Below are 16,890 nucleotides of genomic sequence, written 5' to 3'. Positions count from 1 at the left end.
AGGCTCCCCCAGAGTCCTGACTGGCTTCATACAGAGTAGTTCCAGAGCACTGACCCGATGACTCTGTGACAGAGGCATCTACAAAAAGCTCATAACTGGTCAAGACTCATAATGACAGAGATCAACGTATGGGGTGTATGTAAGGAACAAAGGATTTATATTGAAAATCTACTTTATGGACTTGGAATGGAAATCAATCACCGAGAGGAAATGGGCCCCAGGATCGGCCCATCCACCCAAGAGAGAGTCATTACCAATGTTCCCTCTAATTTTTTCCATCCATGTGCAGAATGAATGTTATGTGCTCCACCAATATTGAGGTACTGTGTGGATGTGCGCCACCAGTACAAACAAAAACCCTAGATATATATTTTTAAACAGTTCATAGGAATGGAAGAAGAAGAAAGAATATTAAAACAAGGGATAATTAATAAGGTGCACTGCTTAAGATGTGTATTTAATATGAAATCAAATAAAAAGAAAATTAACACTGCGCTTGGAGTACACGTATCCTTTCTAACAACTCAAGCTAGTAAACACACCAAAATGTGGCATACTGAAAACAGCTATAGAAATAAAACACAGTCATGGGCATTAAGTAAAAGCATTAAAAATATGCACCAGAGGCCCAATTTAATAACCTAATCCTACCATAGACCACTAAATCTTCAGGGAAAGCTGCTCTCAAAAAAATGAAGCATCTGCCAAAACACTAGCATGCACCGGACTTTTGCAGTTCACAAAACTATCCCTCTTGAATGCATAGTAATGCACACACAGCTCAGCTTTAAGATGCTAAACAAATCTATGAGTCAACTAGAAGTAGTCATGCTCTCATCGCAAATATTAATACAATATTTTCTGATACTGGAAAGGAGAGTAAAAGGTATTCACACAGGCTCATACCATTTCTCTGGGATGTCAATTCTTAATTTGATGAATACTTCACGCAAATAGAACAGTAAAAATAAGTAATAAAGCAACACAGCAAACAAAACCACCAACAAACAAGTGACAACACTGAAAATACGAAGGGAAGTAAAGCATCAACTGGTTGTTATGGGTATTTTAAATGCGTGATTAGGACTCACGCTGTGCAAGTGCAACAGAGCCCTGTAGAAACGGGAGGAGGAGGTGGGGGGGGAGGGGGATGGGGGTGTCCGTCCACTCAAAAAGCACAAGCCCTGGAGCACACTGACACATGGCTTTGAAGTTTGCAGACAGATCCCTGCTTGAAAGAGCTTCCAAATAAGGTCTTCATCCCACAAAACACTTAACACCACACCTAGTGTTTGCTACTCTGAAGAGCTGGAACTATACCAGATAGCAAAGATCTGGCCTTAATGGTTTCCAATACCTTTCCCCAAACAAATTCTAAAACTTTATGGAAATCACTTGTCTGGAATCCAACTTGTCTGGAATCTTTAAACTAGGTTCACCGGGGGAAGGAGACCAAATCCCTGAGGTAAGTGGGGAAATGGTCATACCGGGAGGAAGCAGGAGAAGGAGAGTGCAAGAGGGGAGGACTCCTGTCTCAGACTGAGAAAGCAGGACAATCAGCGAGTTATCTTAACTGTTATCTTAACTGTTCAGGAAGGACAGGCAGGGCAGAGAAGGTGGGGGAGTGGCATTGTATGTAAGAGAGCTCCGGTATGAAACTGCAGAAAAACCTAAGAGTCTTTGGATTAAGTTTAGAAGTGTGAGCAACAGGGGTGATGTTGTGGTGGGAGTCTGCTACAGATTACCAGACCAGGGGGATGAGGTGGACGAGGCTTTCTTCCGGCAACTAGCAGAAGTTACTAGATCGCAGGCCCTGGTTCTCATGGGAGACTTCAATCACCCTGATATCAGCTGGGAGAGCAATACAGCGGTGCACAGACAATCCAGGAAGTTTTTGGAAAATGTAGGGGACAATTTTCTGGACCAAGTGCTGGAGGAACCAACTAGGGGCAGAGCTCTTCTTGACCTGCTGCTCACAAATAGAGAAGAGTTAGTGGGGGAAGCAAAAGTGGATGGGAACCTGGAAGGCAGTGACCATGAGATGGTCGAGTTCAGGATCCTGACACAAGGAAGAAAGGAGAGCAGCAGAATACGGACCCTGGACTTCAGAAAAGCAGACTTTGACTCCCTCAGGGAGCTGATGGGCAGGATCCCCTGGGAGAATAACATGAGGGGAAAAGGAGTCTGGGAGAGCTGGCTGTATTTTAAAGAATCCTTATTGAGGGTGCAGGAACAAACCATCCCAATGTGTAGAAAGAATATGGCAGGCGACTGGCTTGGCTTAACAGTGAAATCCTTGCTGATCTTAAACAGAAAAAAGAAGCTTACAAGAAGTGGAAGATTGGACAAATGACCAGGGAGGAGTATAAAAATATTGCTCAGGCATGCAGGAGTGAAATTAGGAAGGCCAAATCACACTTGGAGTTGCAGCTAGCAAGAGATGTTAAGAGTAACAAGAAGGGTTTCTTCAGGTATGTTAAGAAGATGATCAAGGAAAGTGTGGGCCCCTTACTGAATGAGGGAGGAAACCTAGTGACAGAGGATGTGGAAAAAGCTAATGTACTCAATGCTTTTTTTGCCTCTGTCTTCACGAACAAGGTCAGCTCCCAGACTGCTGCTCTGGGCAGCATAGTATGGGGAGGAGGTGAGAAAGAAGTGGTTCTCCCTCTGTGGAGAAAGAAGTGGTTCAGGACTATTTAGAAAAACTGGAAGAGCACAAGTTCATGGGGCCAGATGCGCTGCATCCGAGGGGGCTAAAGGAGTTGGCGGATGTGATTGAAGAGCCATTGGCCATTATCTTCGAAAACTCATGGCGAACGAGGGAGGTCCCGGATGACTGGAAAAAGGCTAACAGTGTCCATCTTTAAAAAAGAGAAGGAGGAAGATCCGGGGAACTACAGGCCAGTCAGCCTCACCTCAGTCCCTGGAAAAATCATGGAGCAGGTCTTCAAGGAATCAATTCTGAAGCACTTAAAGGAGAGGAAAGTGATCAGAAACAGTCAGCATGGATTCACCAAAGGCAAGTCATACCTGACTAATTTAATTGCCTTCTATGAGGAGATAACTGGCTCTGTGGATGAGGGGAAAGCAGTGGATGTGTTATTCATTGACTTTAGCAAAGCTTTTGATACAGTCTCCCACAGTATTCTTGCCAGCAAGTTAAAGAAGTATGGGCTTGATGAATGGACTATAAGGTGGACAGAAAGCTGGTTAGATCGTCGGGCTCAACGGCCGGCGTGATCTCGATCCAGGTCTCAGCTTTACCTGGCACAATGGGGGGCCTGAGGTTTTTAAGGTCAGGCTTGACAAAGCCCTGGCTGGGATGATTTAGTTGGGTTTGGTCCTACTTTGAGCAGGGGGTTGGACTAGATACCTCCTGAGGTCCCTTCCAACCCTGAGATTCTATGATTCTAGGTCAGTTGCGGTCTCCGCAGCACCTGTCACAACAGTGGGATCTGACCTCTGTTGGGGGTCTCTGCAGCACCTGGCAGAACAGGGCCCAGATCTCAATTGGGGTCTCTGCAGTGCCTAGCAGAACAGGACCCAGATCTCAGTTGGGGTCTCTGCAGCTCCAGGAACAAGAAGGTCCCTGATTTTGTTTGCTGTCTCTGCAGCACCTGGCACAATGGGAGCCTGATTTCACTTGGTCTTTATGCAGGGCCTGGCACAACAGGGGCCAGGAGCTCAGTCAGGGTCACTGCAGCACCCAGCACAACAAGGTCTCTGCTCTCTGTAGGGGTCTGTGCAGTTCTTGGCACCACCAGGGCCCCAAACTTGGTCAGGGTTTGTGCAGTGCCCGGCCCACTGCGGGACCTAATCTCAGGCAAGGCAAGGACACCTGGAGAAAAAAAGCAGGAAGATTTTCAAGAATTTGGTATCAATATTTCGGAACTGAGGAGGAACTAAATATTTGCCAATATAAGAGAGAAGGACAAACATCTGGGGAGGTTTTGTGTTACCATTCAACAGTTCAAGAGAAAAGATTAGAAATTTGAGGGGATTATACAGCGATATTCAATCAACAACAGAATGGGATGGATTCTTCCTGCCTCACACTCACATGGACAGCAGGGAGCCCTGGGAACGGAGTGAGGCTGGAGTCTGAGGGTCACTTCCCAGGCCCCGTTGCCAGCAGAGAGTGGCCCCCCCAGCCCAGCCCAGAGGTGTCCCTGTCTCAGGGCCCCCCCAGCCTCTGCCCATTCACCCTCTGCCCAGCTCAGGAATCCCTCGGGGGAACCATTTCCCACCCGCACAAGGACAAATCCCTGCAGGTGGAAATGGGGGGAAACCCCCAAACCTGAGACCTGAACTGGCCATTGGCGAAGGGGAGAGAAAATGGGGCACAATCGGGGGGGGGGCAGGGAACTTCTCAGGGGTTGGGGGAGGGGGGGTCACCCTGGGCGCTGCTCGTGGCTCTCTAGGGAGAAAGGGGGCAGGACAGGAGAGGAGGGGGGTCCCCACGGGAGGGGGCAGCGGTAAATCCGAGGGGATCTCAGGCCCCCCCTGCTCCCCCCCCCCGGCCATGTCCGGGCTGCACCGACATTTCCCGCCCCTCCCCCTCCAGCCCGGTCTCACCCCCCCCAACCCCCGCCCGGCCCCACGCAGGGACCCACGTGGGGCCCCGGTACCTGGAGGCTGCAGCTCCGCAGCGGGGCGAGCAGAGCCCGGGGCGGCCCTAGGGCGGCTCCAGCGGGGCAGGGGAAGGGGCAGGGCCCGGGCCGGGCACGGCGAGTTAATGGGTCTCCGCGGCTCAGACCCTCCCGCTCCGCCCGGCCCCAGCAACGGTTGAGCGCTGCCTCTGCGCATGTGAGACCCCCCCCTCCCCTCCCCTCCCCTCCCTGATTTGCGCATGCCCGGAGTCGCCCCCCCCCCGGGTTAACGAAGGGCTCTCCCGCCGCGATCTGCGCATGCCCAGAGCTCCAACGGCACCAACCCTTCTCCGGCCCGGGAGAGGCTCCAACGGCCCCGCGCGAGCCAGGCAGAGCCGCAGCGCCCCGCGCGCGTTCGCAGCCCAGCTCGCCCGCCCCCGCCCAACGTCACTTCCGGGTCAGGGAGCGCCAGGAACTACATCTCCCAGCCTGCACCGGGGGCTGCTTCCGCCCTATTCAGCTCAGGTAAGGGAGGGGTCCAGCAGCTGTTACTGCGCATGCTCCGTGCGAGCCCCGCTGGGGGTGGGAGAACAAAGCTGCTGCTGCTGCCTCCGCGTGAGCCGGGCCGGGCTGAGCCGCTGCTGCTCCCCGGGGGGGAGGTGTCTGTGCGGGGGGGCCCGGCCGGGGGGGGGGTTCTCCAGCTGGGCCCCGCCCCCCGGGCAGCCCCGGGCCGGAGACCGCAGGTGATTAACCAGGGGCCGGGGGAGGCGCCTCTGCACAGGGGGGCACAGATCCCCCCGCCCCTGGGGCAGGCTCCGAGCTGCGTTCCCAGCAGTGACCCCTCTGTCCCCAGCTCCAGCCAGGGGCTGCCCCGGAGCCGGGGGGGGGGGGTAGGAAGGGAGGGATGAAAAATGAGCCGGAGATGGCGGGAGGGGACAGACCGTGTGACCTGGGGAGATGGGCCTGTCTCTGGGCGGGCGGGAGATCGCAGCAGGGGAGAAGTGCGCGGGCGGGGGGGGGGGGGTGAATGACATTCTCTGTGATTTTGTCACTTCAGTCTCAAAGATTAATTTGTCCTGAATTCTTCCCCTTTTTCTCTAATGATCAAATACGGGTATAAAATCCAAGCAGATCCCTGCCCTGCCCTTTTCTCTCCAATGACTGTCCATGTCTTCATTCTCCTCCTTGGATTTTGCCCCATTTTCTAATTCTCAAAGGTCAATTTAAAATCTCCTCAGCTCTGGGAAGTCTTCCCACCCGTTTTATCTGCAGCCAATTGTCCTTGTTTAGGTGGGAAATTGCTGCCCTGAGCTGGCAGGGGATTAGTGGGTGCAGTTTACAGGGAGCCTGGAAACACTTCTGGCTCTGGGGTGGGACAGGCGGCCATTCTCTGCCAGTAACAGGACACAGGAGGGGAAGGGAGAAGTGAGTGTTCCCAGTGGAGTAACCAGTCCCTGTTGCTGCCCCCACCCCCAGCTTTCTAGTGCATCTCCCCACAGCCACCAGTTGCCTGTCCTCTGCCCATCCCACACTGCCGCCCCTCCCCGCTGTCAGGGAGCGTACCTGCTCCAGACCCTCTCCCTGGCCTTCTTAAAACACCTTCACAAAGGGCTTCCTGGGAATGGTGCTGGTGGAGAGGGAACCATTACTGTCTGTGTGTGTATTCTATAGACAGTCCCATCAAACTGTCCCAATTTTCTTGCTTATTAAGTATCAATATAAAATCCCTTCAGATCTTGGTTGTTTTCTGTCATATTATCATATTTTTGACCTATTTCCTCATCAATTCTCAAAGATAGATATAAAATATCCTGTGTGCAGTGCTGTAGTAGCCATGGTGGTCCCCGGATATTAGAGGCTGCCCCCTTGATTTATATACAAACATTTGATGTTATTCTCCATCCCATTCCTTATGAATCGTACCATGTTGTTAGCGTTTTTGGTGGCAGCTGTGAGAGTGGACTTTTTCATTGAGCTGTCTACAGCAACATGCAGGTCCTTTTCTTGAGTTGTGTAGCCTGATCTTTGGCTTATGTATTAATTATATTGATTACTAAGAATTCCCAGTTATCACTTTGAGGGTTGACAGGTTCTTGTCTCAAGATCAGGCCCAGTATTATTAAATACAGTGCACAGTTGCAACACTCGTTATAGGAAGCCTTTTATATTTACAGTAGTTTAATAATACATTTAGCAAAGTCACAAACACTGTAACTCGGTAAGATAGAGATAATATAGAATGTAAATCTGAACATCCATATACTCCCATCATCCCTTGCAGAACAACCTGAAATGTTCACCATTATCTTCCTCATCCCAATGACCTTCCTCATCATCACCAGTAGCCATCATCTTGGTACCTTCCTAAACCTCTCTCTTCTCCTGCATACAGGTTGGGATACAACTTTTATAATATGCTGCGTTGCGCTACTCAGTCTAATGCATATTCAGTAGGGATTTCTCCTCTGTTTCTTATTTGTATTTCCTCACCCTGCCCATGTTGGGGTGTCCTTCTCCTGGGTTAGTGAGACCATTCATACAACTTATTATATTTGTCGCCATGGTACTCTTGCGGTGAGGTCTCTGCGGATGTTTTTATCCAAAAGCCAGCGTTAGCTCGTGTTCCTGTGGTTGGCAAGTGTCATCATGGGCCAAATTCCTCCTCAGACACTTTATTTCCAGTTCCCCAAAACTTAGGGATCACCCTTAGGCGAGGTATCTGTGCTAGAGTTCATAGACCTCAAACCTTATGCTAACTGCTGAAGCCAATATCTTACCGGATACAAGCCTGTAGATTCCTTGCATTACTGCTGCATAAAATAAATGTTAAAGTTGAATCTATGGACTACAGTTGATATTTAATTTACTCCCAATGTATAAGTAGCTGCAGTTTTTCTCTCCAATGTGCATTACTTTGCAATTAGAAGGACAAGGTGAGTGAGGTAATACTTTTCATTGGAGCCACTTCAGTTGGTCAGAGAGACAAATCTCTGAGCTACACAGAGCTCTTCTTCAGGAGAATATTCTAAAATATCGCAAACTTTTCCCTGGCTTTCTCTCTAGTTATGTGTTACTAATTTAATAGTCTCTAAGATTTTTTTTTGCTGTCTTTCTAATTATAAAACATTAACATAAAATAGCCTCTGATTTTAACCTTTGCTCAAATTCTTGAATATTGATAGAAATTTTTTGCAGGTTTTCAATTTTCTTTTGATTTGTCAGTAACATGAAATTCACTCAAATTCTACCTCTTTACCTACTATTGACTATCAGTGTAAAATCCCTCACACTTTTCCACTTTGCTTTCTATTTTGTGAAAATTCTTCAAAAATTCCCCGGATTCCCACCCTTGTCGTTTTAAGGACTGAACATTGATGTCAAGCTGTCAGATTTTGCCTTTTTCCATGTAATTATCAAATGTCTATTAAAAAGCATCTCAGGTTTGGAGATGTTACGGTGTTTAGTTGCAGCAACTTCTCCTGTTTTGGAGGGAATTTGTTGTCTTGAATCATTCACCATCCTGGCAGTTACAGGGTTTGAAATGATCAACTTTCCTCTCTCATTTGAGACTCATTTCTCTCCTCCTTTACCTCCATTAAAATGTTTGCTGATGAAAGTAATTTGCCCCATATTTAATACACATCAAAGCCAGAGGTCTCCCTCTGTTTGGGGGAAGGGTGTCCCCATGGGCGGCTGGTGATCCAGCCATTGGGGGAGGTCCCCCTTCTTCAGCCTCTCCCAGGAGCCCAGAGCACCCCCACTGGGGGCCCCGGTGTGCCAGGCAACTGTGCTCCTGGCCCTGGTACGCAGAGCTCCCTGTGCGAGGGGGGCTCCGGGCAATGCGGCCCTAGCACCAGCTCCCCTGACTCCCTGCGGGAGGCAGGCCGGCCAGCCAAGGCAGAGCGCTCTGGGAAGGGAACCAGAGGGGGCCTGGCCAGGGGGTGGAGTGTGGGTGGGGCCATGCTAGGCTGTTTGGGAAGGCACAGCCTACCCTTGCCTAGGATACCGGCTGCCCATGGGTGTGTCTGATCTGCTCACAGGACAGTTGGCTGGACCCTTTCCTCAAGGTTCGGTTTTGGGTCCGATCTTATTCAATCTATTTATCACTGACCTCGGAACCAAAAGTAGGAGTGGGCTGATAAAGTTTGCGGATGACACGAAGTTGGGAGGTATTGCCAATTCGGAGAAGGATCGGGATATCCTCCAGGGAGATTTGGATGACCTTGTAAACTGGAGTATTAGTAATAGGATGAAATTCAATAGTGAGAAGTGTAAGGTTATGCATTTAGGGATGACTAACAGGAATTTTAGTTATAAGCTGGGGACGCACCAGTTGGAAGTAACGGAAGAGGAGAAGGACCTCGGAGTCCTGGTTGATCGCAGGATGACTATGAATCGGCAATGTGATTTGGCCGTTAAAAAAGCTAATGCGGTCTTGGGATGCATTAGGCGAGGTATTTCTAGTAGAGATAAGGAGGTGCTAGTCCCGTTATACAAGGCGTTGGTGAGACCTCATTTGGAGTACTGTGTGCAGTTTTGGTCTCCCATGTTTAAGAAGGATGAATTCAAACAGGAACGGGTACAAAGAAGGGCCACTAGAATGATCCGAGGAATGGAAAGCCTGTCGTATGAAAGGAGACTTGAGGAGCTCGGTTTGTTTTCCTTAACCAAAAGAAGGTTGAGAGGAGATATGATTGCTCTCTTTAAATATATCAGAGGGATAAATACCAGGGAGGGAGAGGAATTATTTCAGCTCAGTACTAATGTGGACATGAGAACAAATGGATATAAATTGGCAGTCGGGAAGTTTAGGCTTGAAATTAGACGAAGGTTTCTAACCATCAGGGGAGTGAAATTCTGGAACAGCCTACCGAGGGAAACAGTGGGGGCGAAGGACCTCTCTGCCTTTAAGATTAAGCTTGATAAGTTTATGGAGGGAATGGTTTGATAGGATAACGTGATTTAGTCAATAGGTCAATAACGTGCCGCCACTGGTAATTAGTACCGAGGGTCAATGTTGGGATATTGAAAGTCTTTTTCCTGAGTGTCTGGCTGGAGAGTCTTGCCCGCATGCTCGGGGTTCAGCTGATCACCATATTTGGGGTCGGGAAGGAATTTTCCTCCAGGGTAGATTGGCAGTGGCCCTGGAGGTTTTTCGCCTTCCTCCGCAGCATGGGGCAGGGGTCGCTTGCTGGAGGATTATCTGCTACTTGAAGTCTTTAAATCAGGATTTGGGGACTTCAACAGCTGAGTCAAGGGAGAGAATTATTTCAGGAGTGGGTGGGTCAGCTTTTGTGGCCTGCATCTTGCGGGAGGTCAGACTAGATGGTCATAATGGTCCCTTCTGATCTTGAATTCTATGATTCTATGATTCTTTTCTTCGGGGGGCACAGGATGAGGGCTCAGTCTGTGCCTGGCTCCTTGCTGCCCAGGCTGTCCCCAGAGTGGCTGAGAATCTCCCTGCTACTGCATTAGCCCCTCACTTCCCCCTCACCACGTTCACCAGCAGTATCCCAAACCTCCATGACGAATGGTCTCCATGAGGGGTTGCTTCGCCCAGTGCTGAGATGTCATCTCTGGGGTGGGTCCCTATTGGCCATTATCTGCCAGTTAACGGGCATGGACATTTCTTAAAAATTTTGGCTCCTCTATGCCATCCATTCTCCTGTTAAAGAAGCATCAGCCAGGGCTCCCCTGACCTGTGTGAATGGCTGGCAGGGGCTGCTGATAACTTTCTATCCATTTATCAATTACTGATGCAAAATCACGACAGGCTTTGCTTCTCTCCCCGTTTTCAGAACTGCTGGAACTCCAGGTTTTGGAGCGAAAACTGTTGCTGTGAATCCTTCTCAGAAGAAGGGGGAGAGGGAGTGAGGGAAGAGGAAAGGACTCTGGCCTCCTCCCTCCTGAGCCATGTTTCTGGTCTCACTGAGACCAGCATTACTCAAGAGACACTTCAAGGAAGAATATGGAGTGACTCCAGATTAACATGGAGGCAAATAAAATCAGGATATGCCCCTCTGGGGAAGGGGTATCAGTTGTTGCTAAATGGGGGGAAAGCCCTCAGTCTCTGTCTGACTGTGTGTCTCTCTCTCTTCTCAGGATATTGGGGTTGAGCTTCCTGGGTGAGACGCTGCTACCTGCATTGTGATCTGGGAGCCCAGACTGAGCAGCTGCTGCTCCCCCGGTGGGGTCTGGGCTCGGGAGTGACTTGGAGTGAAGCTTCCTCTGTGCCCAGGCAAGGTGAGGACTTTCCCCAGCTGTAACTAGCTCCATGGGACAGCCCGAGGCTCTGCCCACACCAACATCTGAGCCAGATACTCCAGGTGATTGATAGAGACCTCAGGGAACGTGCTGGGGATGGGCATGAAAGTGACTCTGCATAAATAGCCCCTCCTCACCCCACAGCTCTCCTCCCCTTAGCAATTGCAGGAGCTGATCCAGCCATAGGAGAGTGAACACCCAGGAATGGCTGGCTGTCCCATCTCCTGGACCTCTCCCTCTGGCGGAAACACAAGGAGAAAAGGGAGAGAGAGAGATTGATGCGGCAGTGGGAGAAATAATTCGGGAGAGAGATTCCCAGTTCTCTAACCTGCCCCCACACACTTGCTGCAGCATCCCTGGGCAGATTCCCTTTCCAGTGAACAAGGTGAGGTGCAGGGAGAGGAAAAGTCAATTCCTGACTCTCCCTGTTCCCCCTGCTGTGGGAGTGTGCTGGCCTGGGGACAATGGCAGGGGAAATCCCCCAAGTCACTCCTTTCATTCTGCTCTTGTCTCATATTTGGTTCTCAGACTTTGTTACTGGGACGGTTTTGAAGAGGTCTCGGCTTAGTGCTAGTGCGGTGGGCCAGGTCAGAGGTGTAATAAAATGACCAAACATTTCCTCAGAATGGAATCAAAGAACTGTCGGGCTGGAATGAACAATGAGAGGTCACCTAGTCCAGCCCCCAACACTGAGGTGTTTGTCTAACCTGTCCTTAAAATCTCCCTTGGTAACCTATTCCAGTACTGAACTAGCCTTCGTCACAAGTGAGTCACATGGCTGGCTCAGATTCAGTTTGTGACCCACTATAAGAGGAGGTTACTCACCTTGTGCAGTAACTGACATTCTTCAAGATGAGTGTCCCTGTGGGTGCTCCACTCCAGGTGTCGGTGCGCCCCTGCGCCTTTGATCGGAGATTTCTGCAGCAGTACTCGTACCAGCCACGCATGCACAGAGCCTTCCCCCCCCCCGTCTCTGAGTATACCTCTTAGTGAGCATGCGCAGCCGGTTCCCTCAGTTCCTTCTCTACAACGGAGGCTACCCCAACTCCAAAGTAGAGGGGAGGAGGGTGGGTACTGGAGTACCCACAGGGACACTCATCTCGAAGAACGTCAGTTACTGCACAAGGTGAGTAACCTCTTCTTCGAGAGAGAGATGTCCCTGTGGGTGCTTCACTCCAGGTGACTTAGAAGCAGTATCTCTCAAGGAGGTAGGGACTTTGGTTCTGGTAAGAATGCAGTAGATAATACTGCTCTGCCTAATCATGTATCAGAGAGAGGGCCCTGAGTAAGGGCATAGTGTTTAACAAATGTGTGTTCAGAGGACCAAGTGGCTGCTTTACAAATGTCAGTCAATAGCACTTTACGTAAGAAGGCTTCAGAGGTAGATACAGCTCTAGTGGAATGCGTTGTGATGGATGTTGGAGGTGTAACGTTTTTTATCCGATAGCAGGAGTCGTATGCAATCGGATCCAGTTAGAAAGTCTCTGGGTAGAGATAGGCATGCCTTTGGAGCGCTCCGTGATGGAGACAAAAAGTCTAGAAGAGTTTCTGAAGGGTTTGGTTCTGTCCAAATAAAAGGACAAGGCCCTGCGCACATCCAACGTGTGCATTGTGGCTTCAAAAGAGTTTGCATGTGGTTTCGGGAAGAAAGTTGGTAGATGTATTGGTTCGTTGATGTGGAATGAGGCGTGAACTTTTGGAAGGAATTTGGGGTGTACCCTTAGAGTAACCTTGACCTTGAAAAAGAGCGTATATGGTGGATCTGCCATAAGGGCTGCTATCTCTCCTGCTCATCTGGCGGAGGTAATCGCCACCAAAAAGGCTGTTTTCATCAAGAGGTGTAATAGGGAGCAGGTGGCTAAGGGCTCAAAGGGTTGATGAGTCAGAGAGAACAACACTAGGTGAAGATCCCAAGGAGGGGTAGGTGGCTTAATGTCTGGGTATAAGGTTTGGAGTCCCTTAAGGAAACGCTTGGTGACAGGATGAGTGAAGACCGAGGTATTGTCGATTGTATCATGAAAGGTTGTGATGGCAGCTAAGTGGACTCTGATGGAGCTGAAGGAAAGGCCGGCATGCTTGATGTCCAATAGGTAGTCGAGTATGCAGGGAAGGGGTGCGGATGTAGGAGACAGTTGTTTAGTTGCACACCATTCTGAGAATCGCTTCCACTTTCGGAGAGAGGTGGTACGGGTGGATTGTGTTCTGCTGTGTAGGAGAACCCTTTGAACTTGGTTGGAACAATCTAGTTCATGTTGGGAGAACCATGGAGGTACCAGGCTTTGAGATGAAGCATGGAGAGACTGAGGTGAAGAAGCCGGCCGTGTTGCTGTGATAACAGGTTCGGGATGAGAGGCAGTGAGATCGGCGGTCGAATTGACATTCTGGTGAGGAAAGGAAACCACGGTTGTCTCGACCATGAAGGTGCGATCAAGATCACCATGGCAAGGTCCGTTCATATCTTTATGAGGACCCTGTTGAGAAGTGGTATTGGGGGAAACGCATAGAGTAAGTCCCGGTATCATGGGATCATGATCTCCGAGGGAGCGTTTGCCCAGTCCCGCCCTGGAGCAAAAATTGAGGCATTTCGTGTTTTTCGCAATTGCAAATAGGTCTACGGTTGGGTGACCCCAAGTGCGAAATATGTTGTAAATGATTCCCTCATCTATCTCCCATTCGTGCTCCAAAAGGAAACGTCTGCTTGACTCGTCGGCAGTGGTATTCGTCACCCCGGGGAGATAAGCAGCTGATATGCGGATGTGGTTCACAAGGCACCAATTCCAGAGTTTTATGGCCTCTGAGCAAAAAGAGTGGGATCGAGCCCCTCCTTGCCTGTTTACGTAGAACATGCAGGCAATGTTGTCGGTCATTATGCATACATGCTGATTTTTTATTAGTGGCAGGAAGTGGCGGCAGGCATTTCGTACAGCTCGAAGTTCTAGAACGTTGATGTGCAGGGAGGTCTCGGAGGGAGACCATAGACTGTTTGGTGAGAGATGTGGGCACCCCAGCCTGTGAGAGATGCATCGGTAGCCATTATCAGAGTTGGGGAGGTCTGGAGGAAGCAGAGCAGAGGTTGGAGGGGACTGTCCACCATAGGAGAGAGTCTTTGACTCGGAAGGGTATGGCCAGAGGTTTGTTTAGCGAGTGCACGTTTGGTCTGTAAAGCATGGCCAGCCAAGCTTGGAAGCACCTCATGTAGAGACGTGCATTCTGGACCACGAAGGTGCACGAGGCCATGTGCCTTAGTAGTTGGAGGCAGTCTCGGGCAGTGACCTGAGGGTTGTCGCGAAGTTTCGTAGCCAGTAGTTTTATGTTATTGAATCGGTCGGGTGGGAGAGAAGCTCGCCCGGTTCTGGAGTCGAGGTCCGCTCCTATAAACTCGAGGTGTTGGGTAGGACGTAATGTGGATTTGTTTCTGTTTATTTGCAGGCCTAGAGATTGGAAGCAATCGATGGTGAGTTGTGTGAAGCGGAGGGCTTTGTCGAACGTGGAGGCCTTGAGAAGGCAATCGTCGAGGTAAGGGAATATTATGACCCCTTTTTTTCTGAGGTAGGCAGTGACTACCGCTAGGAGCTTGGAGAAAACTCGGGGGGCAGTGGAAAGGCCAAAGGGTAGAACTCTGTATTGGAAATGCATTGAGCCGAGGGTAAAACGAAGGAAGCGTCTGTGGGCCGGATGAATAGTGACGTGAAAGGAGGCATCTTGTAGGTTGAGGGCTGAAAACTAATCGCCCTGCTCCAGCGCTGGAATTATGGTGGTAAGAGTAACCATCTTGAACTTTTGCTTTTTGATAAATTTGTTGAGCCGCCTGAGGTCGAGGATCAGTCGCCATCCTCCAGTTTTCTTTTCTGTTAAGAAATAATGGGAGTAGAACCCTCTCCCCTTGTGACATTCAGGCACGAGTTCTATAGCCCCCAGTTGAAGGAGATGTTTCACTTCTTGCTGGAGGGGTAGCTCATGAGAGAGGTCCCTGAAGGGGGACGGGGAGGGTGGGTAGGTGGGAGGTGAGAGGAAGGGGATAGAATACCCAGTTGTGATGACCTCTAGAACCCACTTGTCGGTGGTAATGTTCTGCCATTGGTGCAAAAACGGCCGTAGGTGGTGACCAAAGATAGTTGTAGGCGGTGCATACACTGAAGTCGAGACGATGTTTGAGACCCTCGACCAAAGGTTCAAATCTGCTTATTAGTTGGAGGAAGTTAAGGAGCCCCGGAAGAATTGGGGCGACGCCACTGGTATCTTGATCTCTGGCGTTGGTGTTGCTGTTGTTGTTCCTGAGATCTGTTGAAATGCTGAGTATATGGGGGATAGCGTGGACGGTGGTAAGGTTGATATCTGTACTGTCGCCTTCTGTGACATTATTGATATAAACTGGGACCATATAGAATATGGTTTGCAACCAAGGTCCTGTAGTGGCACCAAATCTTATGTAATAAGGGGTCATATAAGGTGTCTAAGACCAGGTTATGGGTTGCTGGTTATGATTATGCTGTCTGTATGTCTGTATCATTTTGTAGTTGAAGTTATGAGTATTGGCTGTATACTGTCTGTATTTCAAATTTGTGCTATGCTTCTGGGAAAAATCCCAGACAGGTTGGTGTTAGCTCTGCCTAGCCTGCTTGATGGCCCATTAAGGACCATCAGCTACACAACTGACCCATTGAGAGGAGGCAGATACACCTTGTAACTCAGCAGGGTGTACAGGAACTTGCCCATGTGACTGCAGACTCCATTTTGCTGTAATTTTCCACAGTAAGAACAAAGAGGTTCTTATACCTGGAAGAGCCTATATAAGGCTGATGCCTCATCTCCATATTGTCTTCAATCCTGCTTCTTACCTCTGGAGGAACTTTGCTACAAACTGAAGCCCTGCACAAAAGGCTGATGACCCATCAGCGGGGGGATGTTCCAGAGACTTGATTTAAACCTGCAGTTTACTGCATCACTGCTATAAACCTGAACTAAGAACTTTGCCATTACTGTATGTAATTGATTCCTTTTTAACCAATTCTAGCTCTCATCTCTATCTTTTCCCTTTATGAATAAACCTTTAGATTTTAGATTCTAAAGGATTGGCAACAGCGTGATTTGTGGGTAAGATCTAATGTGTATATTGACCTGGGTCTGGGGCTTGATTCTTTGGGATCGAGAGAACCTTTTTCTTTTATTGGGGTGTTGGTTTTCATAACCATTCATCCCCGGGACGAGTGGCACTGGTGGTGATACTGGGAGACTGGAGTGTCTAAGGGAATTGCTTGTGTGACTTGTGGTTAGCCAGTGGGGTGAAACCAAAGTCCTTTTTGTCTGGCTGGTTTGGTTTGCCTTAGAGGTGGAAAACCCCCAGCCTAGGGCTGTAACTGCCCTGTTTAAGCAATTGGTCCTGAATTGGCACTCTCAGTTGGGTCCCGCCAGAACCACATTGTCACAGTGGCGTAGTCATGCTAGGATCCACAGAACCAGGTCAATTAAGCTTTGGGTCAGAACCCCACGCTATCCAAATTTGAATTTTGGTATTGAGAGTTTGGTTGGTTAAAGAGCAGTTGCAATGGCTGAGCAAAGAGCATATGAGGGTCTTGACAAAAAAGCCATGGAAGATTTGTGCTCAGAAAAGGGGATAAGCTTTAGAAAGAAAGCTACAAATCAAGAACTGAGAGATCTGTTAATGGCCAGTGATCAGGAGGCAGGAGCACGGCCCTTACCTGATGCTACAGAAACTGCAGAAGCGATTGGAATGAAAAAGGCAGCAAATAAACTGCAACTGGAGCATGAACAGAAACTAACAGATCTTCGATTGCTGGAAAGGCAAAAAATAGCTGAATTAGAAAGAGAAGCTGCTGAAAGAAAGAAGGAGGCTGCTGAGAGAGAAGAAAAAGCTCATAAGGGGCATCTGGAGCTGCTGGCTGCTGAGGAGAAAACTCGACAGATGCAAGAGGAGACTCACAAGATGCAACAAGAAACTGCCAGACTTCAACTCCAAGTCAAAAAAGCAAGGGAAGAACAGCAGAAACTGTATCCTCTTGAAAATCCAGTTTATAAC

The 16,890-nt window shown here is 49.3% G+C and overlaps 1 protein-coding gene across 3 annotated transcripts in view; it reads left to right on the top strand.

The window, feature by feature from the left end:
* Positions 1–5,177: 5,177 nt before the first annotated feature.
* The window catches only part of LOC123356670 (zinc finger protein 501-like), a 32,800-nt gene continuing 21,087 nt past the window's right edge, over positions 5,178–16,890 (top strand). Inside the window, exons 1-3 of one of the 3 annotated variants that reach the window (XM_045000063.1) lie at positions 5,178–5,204; positions 10,692–10,832; positions 14,283–14,369. The gene's annotated coding sequence lies outside the window, so the exon portion shown is untranslated. The other 2 variants (XM_045000062.1, XM_045000064.1) reach the window with 2 other exon arrangements.

This window comes from Mauremys mutica, chromosome 26 (genome assembly GCF_020497125.1).
Source record: "Mauremys mutica isolate MM-2020 ecotype Southern chromosome 26, ASM2049712v1, whole genome shotgun sequence".
Classification (NCBI taxonomy): domain Eukaryota; kingdom Metazoa; phylum Chordata; order Testudines; family Geoemydidae; genus Mauremys; species Mauremys mutica.
Note: the sequence above shows the minus strand (reverse complement) of the source record. Positions and strands in the feature narration are given on the sequence as shown.